The sequence below is a fragment of the Falco peregrinus genome, chromosome 1 (genome assembly GCF_023634155.1).
Source record: "Falco peregrinus isolate bFalPer1 chromosome 1, bFalPer1.pri, whole genome shotgun sequence".
Lineage (NCBI taxonomy): Eukaryota > Metazoa > Chordata > Aves > Falconiformes > Falconidae > Falco > Falco peregrinus.
Genome location: NC_073721.1, coordinates 8,171,842 through 8,186,302, shown reverse-complemented (window position 1 = coordinate 8,186,302; position 14,461 = coordinate 8,171,842). Strand labels below are relative to the sequence as shown.

Sequence of the window (14,461 nt, the reverse complement as noted above, 5' to 3'; positions counted from 1 at the left end):
TCTGAAACATCATCACCCTGTTTAAAATTCAGTTTAAGTTAGATGGACTGATATCATGGTAGTGATACATCCAGTTTCAGGCACAGAGTTTGCTCTGTAGGGTTTACAATCTACCTTGCAATGTACATAAAAAGACGATAGGTTTTAATAGAAGACACAAAGGAAAATGGCCACTAAAAGTCACATGATAATTTTTAATAGAAAATATGAGACAAATAAAAAGAAGAAATACAAAAGCTAAATGATTTTGTAAATAATTTACTAAAGAGAGTCTTGAGAAAATAGTTGCTATCTTCGATGCAGGTAGTTCCCTAAAGATATATTGGTTTATAAGCTTCAAAAGGCAAAGGAATCCACTTCATTCTTACTTCTTATTTTGTAATTAATCATAATCTCAAAAATTTTTATTTTTTTTTAATTGAAATGCATTCAAAACCAGATTTACAATGTCTGGTTAAGACAAAAGTGTAAAATAGGTGTATAATGTTTTGGAGAAGAAAAAGCTTAAATACGAATTAAAATCTTAATTGTCAGACTAAACCTCAGAACCATCAGAAATCCACAATAATGACAATTAACCATGGAAATAGACTGGACCAGGCTGTAACTTAGAAATCTTCTTTGTCGTAGCTGCTAGACTCCTAAACAACAGTATATTAAAATATCGAGAGATGAGTGACTCTGTACATTAGTATAAGCTTTTGCTTTTGGAGACCAGCTGCCAACTTCTATGTCAGACCACAGTTGCAGTCCCATTTTTGTCCCTAACAAAAATCAGGTCATAACATGAGGACACATCATGCATCAAAACAAACATCTTAATAGAGACGGGTTTGCCTAAACAGCAAGGATGCTACTTGTCGGCTATGAATAAAAATCCAGAAAATCCTGACTTCACCAACTCACCAGTGATAATAGACGTTTTTCAGGGTCCCTCCTTTTCAGAGGTAATGCCACAGACATGACTCTTACCTTCAGACACAGTGAATAATACTTTGATTCTGATGAACTGTAAGCATGCAGCTCAATCTACCCTGGACTACGAAGTATCAGAAATCTTCCCTTTGATGATCAATAGGAGCAGAGGGCACGTAACACCTCAGAGGATGAGACAGATGCCCTTAACATCCAGCAACATGACATGTGAAACTAATTCCAAGAACAGGCATCTGTTCACGACTATCTGTTTTCTTTGGGTCAAGTTGTTCTGGGTAAGACAGGAAAAAAATGTCACTAACTATTTAACATAAGACTTCATTCCTGTAAATCACTCCAAAAGCTGGAGAAATAAGTGGTCTCGTACTGTACACTCTAGATGTTATCTGCCTATTCAAGTGTACTTATATGGGACTGTGATAATAGTGAAGGTTTCTCTTTGGTACTTTTAATCTCAATTTAGACTGTTGACAGCTTGATGATAGCTTTTCCTAAAATTACTGGAAGAGACTTTGCCTTTTCAGCAATATACCACTGAGTGAGCAAAATTCAAGAGCTTCTAAGAAGGATATTGGAGTGAAGGGGCAATTTAGCTTTATTTCCAATTTTAGGAAAAGCAAGAACACAGGAGGGTTTGTTTATTGGTGTTTTGCTGTTATTTTATGTACAGTATATAATTCCCTGTCAAATATCAAACAGTTTTCATTACCTTTGAGCTAAGCAATCGCTTAGAGCAACTTTAATTCTACAGAATATCATCCAGGGTTAGGATTGTTTTTCAGAGACCCTGGCTGGAATCCCGAATAGCGTTTCTAAGTAAACCTGTGCACCAGCAGAAAGACAATTATTTGTTTTCCCTACCAAATACTGACATTTGGCCCTAAGCTATTTTCCAAAAAGATTTGTATAGATTGTATTACTCTTAATATTCAGTGGAATATTTTGACAGTGACAGCATTGACATGTGGCAGCTATGTCTTCAAGTATTGGTGACATACACATCAGAAGTTATTGTGCAGTGGAAGGTAACTACGAATACAAAGAGTTTTGAGGGAAGCTGGTTACAATGGGTGCAGTTTTACAGGAAAAGGTCACCAAATAGCTCAGTAAAGAAATTCTAACAGTATTACTAGAGGAGAAGCTTGTACCCTTGCAAGCGTTAAAGCCATCCAAGCTTTGCAGTATACCGTAGTACAAGGTATAAAAGTTACAAGGCCAATAAAGACTATTCACAGCCTAAGTTAGGCATGTAACCAAACATTTACTAAATTGAGATATCTCTGCTTTCATATGAGCCTGTATGTTTTGTGCAAGCTAAGTATTGTACTTGTTACTAAACAGATTGTAAAAGAGTGCCAGATTTTCAAACCTTGTTCATCAAAATTACAGATGCAGGAGAAGCTACAGTAGGAAAAAAACCCAAACAACAACCAATGAACCAGACCAAAAAAATTCAACGAAAAACCTCTCAAACCCTAAACTTAGAGTAATTTTAATTCAAGCAATGGTTATTGTTTAGGAGATTTTGCTTTCTGTTGATGAGTAAAATGTGGCTTGATATTAGGCTACATTGGCTATAATGGAAAAGCATTGATACCCATTGATAGTTGATATTCTTCTATTTGTGTCACATAGGTTGTATTTGCATCCTTGTATTTCTCTGCTAATATTTACCCTTATTTCTAAGGCATGCCACAAATTCTTTAGACACCTACACACATCAGTAACTGTAGAAGCCATTAATATATTACACTTGACAAATTTTACAATACAGGAAGAAGAGCAGCATGTTGGCATGTTCCTGATAAGGGATCAACAGATATACAATGCACTTATGGAAAGATGGGGCAAGTAAAATTGTTTCAATACACACATACATACAAAGGAAGATTTCCTTAGCTAAATACATCTAATTCCAATGAGAAGTGGTAGAAAAAAACAAAATAATTGAGGAAGTATTATTTATTTAGGGAGCTCAAGACACTGCTTGGATTGCTAAGGATCTGATTGTATCTGCACCTTAGAAAATATTTTAGGTGTTGGGGATTTCTCCTTTGCAACATGTTTCTCATCTAGTATGGGAATATCTCAAATCCCCAACATTTCCCAGTGCAACTCATTTATTTTCTTTTCAGGGAGCTGATGAAGAGGCAAATTTCCTGGGGACAGCATGATACTCATTCTCTAAGTCTGACCCACAATTATCAAGAATTCTTGACTTCTGTGATACTGTTGTTTATTTTCATTCATCACAGTTTTAACACTTGTCAAAGTCATCTAGTAAGGTCACAGAGAAATGACCTAAGCAATTTGAAAGCTCCTTGCTTCTCATTTGGTGATTTACATTCAAATAAAAAATGGAAAACAATATTATAACATTGCAGTGATCAGCCCAATGGTAGAAACCGCATTATCAGATGCAAAACTTGGATTTAGTAAGAAAGTATGATTTATTTAAAAAGATTTTTAATATACCCACAGGGAAACTACAATTAAGAGCGAAGGAAGTCACTGTATTATACATTTTTTAAACTGACAAAAAAACATTTCTCCAGAAAGGTATATGATTAATGGGACAATCTGTGGTATAGTTCCAACTTAAAGGATCAACTCATACTTTTGAAAGACTTTGTTTTATGTAAACAAACCGTAATATTTTCCTGTTAAGTTTATTCTGTCTCAAACACACTCAATGCCTAAAAGTATTCATACTTTAGCAGATACCTGGCTTATTATAATATCAAGAAATGTCTGCATGAACACCTACTTAGCCTAAGGACTCATTTTAAATCTCTTGTGCACACATATTTTCTCTGAGACACAATAGCAACAGTCTTCAATAACTTGCATATATTGTGAAAACTTGCCTAAATATCTGTGTACCAATAAATCAGCAATGTGTCAATTCGATCCCTTCATAATGCTGATGGCATCAACTCACACGTCTTAACCCATGAGAATATTGGACCATCACGATTTGTTCATATTTGTGATAAAATGTTCAGAAACTTTCCGCAGAACTCCTCCTCAAGATTTTTCCCAAAAAATTTTTAGGTATAACTAACTAGAAATTAATAGTTTACAGATTAAATTAGTACATAAAACATATATAAATGTGCGATGAGGAACACAGTCTGCCTAAGAACAGAAAAAGATTTCAAAGTATTCATTTTGGGTTGAATTTATGACATGTTGGCAGAGAGTACCAAAACACTGCTTTAGAGGGACTGTTTCTTCCCATGAGTTTGCAGAGCACCAAGCACAATGGGGCTTTGATTTCACTGTGAGGTCTTCAAGAGCCTCGTGATAGCAGAAAATAGGATGGGAAGCAACAGTACACCACATCTTTAACCATTCCTAGGGAACGGTCAGGGAAAAACAACTTTATCTACATTTGCTTTTCTAGGAACTCAGGAGCCATACAGCCAGTGAAAGAAAGGGGTAAAATGCGAAAGAAGGGATAAAGAAAGAGACTAGATGATGTGCAAAAGCAGGACATGACAGGACCACTGCATATGGCAGGCTACAAAAGCTCTTGCTCTCTTCTCCCTAGCTGGGAACTAGGCTACAGCTCTCCAACGGGCCGGCCTGTTTCCAATAAACTGTTGTTCCTGGGAAACCAACAGGTGACATGGCATGCTCACGTGGAGGGCCAGCTTTCCTTGAGGAAACAGCATTTCCCAATTCCCCTGCTCCACAGCCAAGCATCCTTAACTGTGAGTTAGCCGTTGCCTTTACAAACCTCCAGCATAAATTAGACTCACCTTAATTAAGGAGGAGAGGGGGAAACAAATGCATGGTGTTCTCATAACTTGCCTGATCTCTGTAGGGTTACTGAGGTGACCTCCTAACCTGACACAGAAATAGGGGTTTATTTTACAATCTGGTTTTAGGCGTTTGACCACAGTACTGAAAAACAGAACACAGCAGATGAGATTTGGATGGAAAGCGGGAAGGAAGGAAAAAGGTGTTGCCCAGTTTTGTCTTGACCTCATGGCTTAAACTGTGCTTCTCATTTTTTGCTGAATGTCACAAAGATCTGAATGACTGACTTTCATCAGTAGCCATTTTTAAGAAAATTTAAAGTAGTAATTTAACCAGTCCTAATAAAGAAGACAAACACAATCTGATTACTCTGAACTAATATGCCATCTTAATTTATTTTTATAAAAGTATCTCATCAGAAAGGATTTCCTACGAAAATATAGGGAGCCTCTTTCCTAAGTTTCTTGTTTTCTTTTATTATTATTATTATTATTGAGTGAATTTATGAGACCAGAAAGGAACTTCAGGGCAGGTATTGGCAGGATAAGAGAAATTTTTGGCTTTATGTTTCTTTTGCCTACTAAGACTCAAAATAATAATTTTTCGAAAAACTATCAGGATTCTGACCTTCTAAGTCTGTGATGCATAACTTTTAGCATGATGTGGAAGTGAAAAATGCTCTTCTAGTATGCAAACACAAAGTGAAGTCTGAAGGGCCGAAAAAACAATAGAATAACACTAACATTTTGAAGAAAGTTAAGTCAGCCACACACCAGCTACTGGCTCTCAAGAGGCTAGAAATCTAATTAGACTAAAGAGAAGTTTCATTTTTTGAATCCTCAAATTCCACTTTTCAAGGAATAAACCCCCCAGTATTTGGATGGCAGTGGTAAGGGAACATCCTGTGTAGTATCAGGATATACCGTACATCTGCTGCATTGAAACAAATTTGTGGAGACCAATGGTTCCAAAATACAAATGGTCTGCTATTTTTGGCAGCTACACACGTTCCTTCAAATACTTTCAGCTGCTGAAGGAAGTAAAGAAGGGACGGTAATTCAGATAAGCCAATCCTCTTTGATTCACGATTTGAGAAACACTAAAATTTAAATGACACTGCTTTCCAAATTAAATCTCTCTACTAGACATTTCTTTTTATATGTCTAAACACAAGCATAAACAAAAAAATATCTAATATTTATACCCATGTTAGCAAAAAAATGCTGCAACCCATTTCTGACATTTTTAGATTTAATAATTAACACAAATGTTTTAGCTATAATCAAGCATGTGAGTTTGAACTTAGCAAATATTAATTTTGGACATTTTAGCAGCCTATTTTCATATGTGATGCTATTAATAGAGTAGGCCAAATTATTGTAGTACCAGGATGACAAGCAGAACAGCGATCTTATATTTAGGTTGGCCTTCCAATTCCAATAACCTTTAACAAGAAAAGGTAAGAGAATTGTGCTTATTTAACAGAAGTAGTGGAGCTTAAGAAGATTCAAAGCATTTCAGAATATATTTCCCTTACTCTCCTGTAAGAGAGATTACACTCCTCACTTGAATTTACTTCACCTTTTGGTTTTCACATAATGTTAAATTGCAAGGTTGAAAGCAGGGTGCAACTGGATCAAAAATGTAAATGAACAAAGATAATTCTTATGCATTTAGGTTTAATTGAGTGTAATCGATATGTCTGGTGTGCAGCCAAATTCAACTATTGTGAAAAGCACCTAATGTATGGACATTATTTTTGGACTACTGAATGCCAGAAAATAATGAGCTGGCATTCAGCTTTGGTGAATCAGACCCTGAATTTTCATCTAAGAGCAGTTTTGAGTTATTACTGAAGATAAGGAGTAAATGTGCAAGGGAATTTTATCCATGTTTCTCCCATGAATCATAAATGAGGGAAAAAATTACAGTCTAAATTGCACTTAAAAGGAATAAAGTCTTTTCGTGTCATACATGATTTATCAAAATGATCTCATTTTAAGAGTACTGTGGTGTATCTTGATTAATAACATTAGTAAGCATGATGAATGGCCTCTTTAATGGTAACACGGAATTTATTGGCAAAATCCCTACTTCTACCAAAAAGGGTGGGAAGTAAAACACAGAGCGGCTACTAACTCGCAGAAACAGCTTAAGTAAACTCTCCCATGTATTTTGCATTTAGATGTCTTTGAGAATTCTCAGTTTCAGTCCATTCTCAGGTTCATTTTGAGAACACGTAACAGGTATTGCCTAACGTGGCAGCTCTGGCCACCACAAACGTCGCTTTGCAGTTCCCAGCAGAACAAGCTGAACTCTGCATGTACTGTAAGAGGATGTTGTGTATTAAGGTCTTTCAAGAACATCAGCCCCATCCCCTTATGACCTTTTTCAATATCCTTTTCATTTTGTTTTAATATCCTAAATGCTTCCCTTCTCCCATTACTCCATCTTCCCCCTCCCCCCCCCTTTTTTAAGCCTGCTCCAGCCTGCCCTAACTAATTTCCTTTTGGGCTGACAGATCAGAGGCCTTCCTACCACTGTTCCTTTTAGACCTGTGAAGCCCTCCTCGTAATCCTGCTGCTTGTCCACAATTAATCTTTCCAGTTGCCACATTATTAACACTACCACCCACAGACAGAGGATGCCTGAGCACGGCTGGACACTCGCTCCCCACTGGAGCATCAAAGTTGTCAATCACGCACTAGTCAGAAAGCTGCCTGCTGTCAACATCAGAGGTTTTCATCCTCTCCTACCCGCTGATCAAACATTTTTCTTCAGAAGATTAATTCCAAGTCCCCACCCATTTCCTCCCATATCCTCTTTCCCTTTTAGGTTTACTCAATGATCCATCTTCTGTATGGAAAAGGAAGCAGTGTATAATAGAAAACCTTTCAAAACAAAAGTTCAGCAAAACTAAATTTAAATCCAAGCTGTTATCAACCTCTTCCCCCCCACACCCCGTGCAAATTAAACACCTTAAAGAGCTTGGATTAGACCTAGTCACAAATGCCTTTCTTTGATCAAAGGCTCCAAGACTTTACACAAATATAATCACAAGGCAATGACTGCATCTAAGGAGCCTGAATTGATTGGTTCTACTGTAACATATAGCGTAAAAAAACACCCATTTTTGTGCTTTCACGACCAGTATTTTTCAACTTGTATCACTGAAAAAGCCAAGAATTTTAGCATCTTTTTAATACTAGTCTTTCAAATTCAGTAGGGGGAAAAAAAAAAAAAAGTAAAAAAAAGTGACTTCTGACTGCATGGTATTTGCCTTGTATCTTTTAAAAAATGGTGTCTTAGCTGTCTACCCTTACAAGCAGAAGGATGCAAGAGATTCTGCTGCTCACTCAGTTCAGTTTAATGAGTTGAAGGAAGGTCACTTCACTGTTACCACCTCTCCCTAATCGTATACCAGACTCTAATATTTTCATTTGTGATGAGTTAAATCTTACTGCTCAAGTGGTTCAGTATCATTCATTATGGCAGGTAACAGTATCTGTCCCTAAAGGAGCACTTGAACATTCTAGCGACACAAGAGTAAATGAAAGTAATACCCATTAATACAATCCAACAAGCAATCTATTCACTGTAAAACTTAATGCTAGGTTTTAAAATAAGAATAAATCCATTTAAAATCACACGCACAGACACACAACAAAATAAATTCAAAGTTGCTAAATCATACTCAGCCCTAAAATAGGTTCTTGAATGTTTTTTCTTCTCTTAGACTGATATTAATGAAAATCAGGAAATTGAGAAAAAGCCCACAAAAGTGTAAAACAATGAAGAAAAATCTGCTGGCCTGAGTTTGGGAAAGTAAGTTCAAGCAAGAAGTATATATTTTATCTTGCATTTCTTTACCAGCACCTTTACCTTCTTCACCATCTGGGAACACACATACTATTTTCTTTTCATTTCCAGTACGCAGGATGCAACAGGCTTACACGCTAGTAAAATAAAGTGCAAGAAAAAAAACAAACAACCACCAAGCACCACAAATAAGCCTGTCATATCTCAAACCAGAGAACTCTGCAAAGCGTTGCTAGAGGATTTTGAGTTGTCATAGACAACTATTCTTTGAAGTGTCTTGTAAAGAGAACCACAAACAAAGCTCTCAATGCCAGCAGCCGCTAACCCTTCCCCAAGTTCCCAGCTCACCGCTGCCCAACCATGCCATTTCTTGCACTGCGCTCATCGCCCTGGAGGAGTGAAAGGACAGTACTGAGGCTTTAGATATTACAGCTTCAACAGAAGGTGCAAAAGCACCCAGAAGTCACTTATGTGAAGGGAAGTCCACCAATAATGTATTCAATCCCAAGCTTCCTTCAGTCATTCCCTGCAATATTTTGCAACCCGTTATATCACCACTACAGAACACGGCACTGTTGCAGCAATTGCTGAGGTTTGTGCTGTGCTATGGCATAGCAACAGTAAACACACTACATATAAACACAGATGCAGAACTCAAATACACATTACACACAACAACTTCTTACTTTTCATAGACCTGTACTCTGAAATGCAGACAACTCAGAACTTTGACACTTGTTTTTGCCAGTCTGATGGCCACAGATTCTTCAAAAGCAAAGACGGAATCAGCAAGATAAATTGCTTTTTTTGGATAGGAAGCTCTGAGACTTTTTCATAAATTAAATCAGTAACGTAACATTGTCACTTGCAAACATATTCAATGACAATCAGAGGAATGCAGAACTGCCTATACGTTTCACTGACCAAGCGTATTCGTTTGCAATGTAAGAGCGTTCACTTTGCTTTGCTATTCGTTCTGCTGGCCCCTGTCTGCTTCCTTTTTTTAGAAGGATGGACAGGTCTGCAAAAAGGAAAGCTACATCCTAAGAATTATAAGATAACAGTAGTTTAATGACTATTGTTGAGTTGTGCTTGTCTCCTCTAATAGGCACAGGAACTAAGCAACAGGAAGGTTAAAAATGCTTTCAAGGCATCTTCATTCTGTCATGTGGGAATAAAACTGAACTGCAGCTAAAACCTCTTGTCACACTACTCAGTCAGCAGAAGGGGGTGCTGTAGTGTAACCTATTTAAAATGCAAATAGAGTAACTTTTGTAACAGCAGATTAAAACTAGCATTTTATTCACTTGGCATACCCACGGCATACTGAATGCTGGAATCAGACTTGTCACTGCACACCGCAGGTTATTAATAGAGCTCAGAGTGGTGTTGCTAAATGCGCAAGTTAAAAGCAAATAAACAAAAATGGATTTATCTGTGGTATTTGTTCTCTGCGAGAATTCAGCAAGGCCTGCCTTACACTGCACATTTGTTTATCCAAGATCACTGAGGCTCAATTATTTTTATTTTTCTTTTAAGTATTTGATTGACAGCCACTTACCGCAGCCAGAAGTTCTGGGATATGTGATCTATAACATTAACATTCTAGAGAAAAAAAACCACAGTTATTTTCAACCTGGACAAATAAATCTATTAAATAACATACACAGGGAAGAGTCTATAGGGCACAAGCTCTACTTTCTAATGGGCCTTTCTGGACTCTGGTGAACTACCAGCACATGAGAAAACACAAAGTCAAAGGCTTCAGCAGAACCAAATCAACACATTGTGCTATGGCTTTACACTTCATTTTCCTACAATGTCAGGTGTTAGGGCGGGCAAGTGGGTTTCCCCTCTATATTCAAGCCAATTCCTCTGTTCTTCATCTCCATCTCTCAGAGATTCATCAAAAATGCGATTTAATTACATCTCCTCCCCCCCTCCCCCTCCCCAAAAGAGTGTAAACATGACTCCTTTTTATCTCCTGATACATCTGGACAAGTAGACAATGTGCTAAAACAAAATAAATCTGCCCTGACAGTCACATCAAAGGGTTCAGCTAGGGGCTTGCAGCTACTTAAGGCACAGGAATGTTGTTGCTAAGCATCGCTCTACAACCTATCAGTCCCTTAAAGAAGAGCTTTTTTCTTTCAGAGGGAGATGAGGAAAGCTGGAGAGTGGGAACCAGACTGCAAAGGGAGATTGGGGATTTTGGAGGATTTTGAAGCTTAATGTGAATTGTGTGAAGAAAAGGGGTTTTGTGGGGTTTTGTGTGTTTTGGGGTTTTTTTTTGTGTTTTTTTTTTTGGTTTTGTTTTGTTTTGCCTCTTGACATACAGTCTACATGGGGCAGGGGGGAGTATAGGAGGAAGGAGGAGTTAAAACTTGTTGATGAAACATCTTCTGAATTTTCCCCTTGGATAAACCCAAGCAAAGTCTTTGATATCCTTTTTCAAATCCCTGTACTTACTGTAGATTCAAAGTACAAAGATTGTGGCCAAAAGCAATAGGGCTGGGATACCAAGCCTGTTAAAACTATATTGCAAAATGCATCCCATGCCCTGTTTTTCTGCCAAGCATTTGATCAATATGTGTACATTCCTAAATACGCAAAACCAGGAACAAAGGCCATATCTAATAAACATGCTCTACAGATAAAGGAAACTTCTGATACATATGCACATAACAGAATTTGACGCTCAATTTGCCTGTACGAACTATTCCCTTTAGAGAGAAGCCTTCGCTGAAATCATCGGTCTTCCGCACTGTGCCCTACAGGACTTGATTTGTACATATTTAGCATTTAAAACTCCAAATGAAGCCAAAAGAAGGTGAAACCATGCTAAAATCAGACCTTAGAACTGTATTTGTTATAAACAGATCCACAATGCCCTGGACAGCTAAAATCTCGAATTATGCTGCTCTCCTCTCACAGGCATAGAAACATATCCGAGGGAGATAGACAGTCCAGCCTGAAAAATATGAAACAACTAGCTGCAAAGCTTAATTATCCTGAAGGTAAGCTAAGAAAGCCAGCAGTCTGGTTACAGCACCACTGAGAGGTGAATGAACTTTGATCACACATCTTCAGCTTTTAAAAACAGTTTAAAAGTTTTTTAAAAAAATTGTCTTCCCTTTTAAAGAATTAAACAAAGAAGATGTGAAATGGACTCATTCTGCATGCAGGGTAACTATCAAGAACATGAACAATTAGTGAGCCCATGATATTACACAAATAAATAACACTTAGCATTATCTTCAGCACTATCATATTTATTAAACAGTGACTGAGGGCAGCAGTAACCACTTTTATTGTCCCATATAGCTCTTATTTTCTAATTAAACAGAAGGTTATTTCCACTGCCAATGCAGCCATTTATCTTATTTGAGTGTTACATAATATTTTTTGCCAGCCAAGCCTGACTATAAAGTGTTCTGTGTGGTGAACTGTGGCCCAACTTGCTTTCCTGTTTGGTAATCATAGAAATGGGCCATTTTGTGCTGCGTTAATAAATAAACTTTTTGCAATTTCTCCTAAAACATGATAAAGCTCATACTTTGTCCTACCCTCTAGCTTCAATACAAGGGCAATGAGCTGTATTATTAAAGATATAGGTCAAGCAAACCTGATGATTTCAATCCTGTGGGGTGCTTTAGAAACTGTTGTCATATTACTGAGATCGTTCTGCTGTTCCTAATTATTCCTCTTGGTTGCTTCACATTTCAAGTGATTTCTCTCACACTTATGTCAAAATTTATAAGCTGCTCTGTGTAACAACACTACATTATTTCCTCACTTGTTATGGTAATATAGGACAGAAACTAGGAGAATGCTTTAATCTAGCTGACAAGGATAATGTAGTCTAGGAATGTAATAAACTTTGTATTCTTCTACAGAGTTCTGTTTTTTTTCCCTACCATGAAACATTTCATACAGATAGACATCTTAGAAAAACTAATTGCTACAGTAACTTGAATATCCTCTTATCTGAGTGGTTTTTATCAGAAAAAATGTATCAGCATTAAAGCGTTCACTCCAATAACTTGTGCATTCTCCTTATTCCTATAACTGCTATTCTGCAACATTCTGTTGACTGTACTGTAAAACTACAGGCTGCCAAAGGAAACCTATTTCCAAGAAGTCTGTGCATCACACAAACAGTGCAAAACATTTGTAATTAACAGGCTGGGCTTTAACAGCACTGTAACACATCTTGGGCTGAGTGGCACAAAATTTTATTTGCACTAAGTAGTTTGCGACTGGGAAAACATAAAATCAACTGTATGTGATAGCTTCATATTCTACAGTGTTTTTTGAAGGATTTCAGAATGTAAGGAAAGCTGCCAGTAGAAAAGGTAGTCTAATGAAAGCTTGAAATTGTAAAGCTTGTGTGGGTACTGCTTACTAAGGGTACTGCTTGCTTACTTACTTACATACTAACCTATGGAAGCATCATTTCCTTCAGAACATAACCAGACGGTATAAAATGATGATAAGTGCCCCCCACTGCCCCCCACCCCCCCAAACACAATAATCCAAACTGCCAACAAACAAATGACAACAAAACACAGCTCCAGTTAGAAAATATCATACAAGTAACTCAAACATGACATCCATCCTAGTATTTGTGGGATAATTCTGCTTAATTAGCTTGTATGTGCAATTTGCTGTATTTGTCAAATGTTCAATGGGTTTTTAAAGTACTTTTAGTCATGAAGAAACTGGAAATAAACCCCCACACTAACAGATCTGTGAAAAAAGACCTACTACCTCATGGTTTTTTGCTGTATCATCGCGGTAACAGAAGACTGAGTCCAGCTCATCAAAGCCATCAGACAATGAAATAGGAATAGAATCACTTGCCTACAATGACAATCTCTACAGGGACTTTTTCCAGATACAGGAAAAATAATATTTAATTGAGCATGCTCACAGGAAACAGAGAGGAGGCAAAGATGAAGTTCGTGCTGTTCCAATTAGAAATACCCACAGCACCATCAGGGAAAATTAAAGGAAAAATACAGAAAAGATTTTTGGGTTTGTCTCTCTTCCTACTTCTGTCTTCCTTTATAGAGCTGATGATGTGACTGAAGATAAACTTTGCAAGGTTTGGGGGGTGGGCGTGGGGGGGGTGGGAAGGAAGCAAGAGGCAGAAAAAACATCTTCTGAAGGGTTTCACATCTGGATCCCTATTAGAAGAACTGGAGTCCCTGTCATGTCCTGACAGTTGGCAGGGTGAACTGTTCATGTGTTTATAAAGCGAGATTTCCCTCTTCTATGACTGCTTCTTTCCCAGATAGAAAGACCCAGCGTGTATGAAAGACACACTTTGCCTCTTCCTTTTGGCTTTTCAGCTACCACCTGTCAATATGTAAAACAGTCTTGAAAGCTGATGATTTTAAAAGTGTGTCTATGTTCAGATTTGTTTCCACAGTGGGTAGTCAGAAGAAGGCAATGTCACAGCCAATTTGAAAGCTGAGCTTCAACAGAGAGAGCACTGGGGCCTTATGCCTTACACGACACAATACACTACAAATACAGGAATTTGAGGGATATAAATCGTGTGAATAACTAATATACTATTAACTTGTAAAGCACCTGCTTCAAAAACAGAAAGCAAATTCTGATGGGAATGACTAACCACAGGAACAGGAATTAATTTTAGGATTTTCACAAATGAAGGCACGAGAGAGAGCAATATAATACACAAAAGCATTAAATTGCAGCGCCCAGTGAGCACCATCACATCAGTATACTTGCACAGGTTTTGGTGACTCAAAATAAACTAAAAACAAGGGGAAACACTAAACACTATACCAGGGGAAGGCACTTAAAAACAGCTATGGAAAATATAAATTATAAAATATATTATATAAAACAAAGGCAAAACTGGAGTATACAAAACACTGCTGCAGTGCTAATGCTTTAGACTTCTTAATTC

General features: G+C 37.4%; 1 protein-coding gene across 1 annotated transcript in view; it reads right to left on the bottom strand.

The window, feature by feature from the left end:
* Positions 1-14,461, bottom strand: part of LRMDA (leucine rich melanocyte differentiation associated) — a 680,646-nt gene that overhangs the window by 109,832 nt on the left and 556,353 nt on the right. The gene's annotated exons all lie outside the window — the stretch shown is intronic.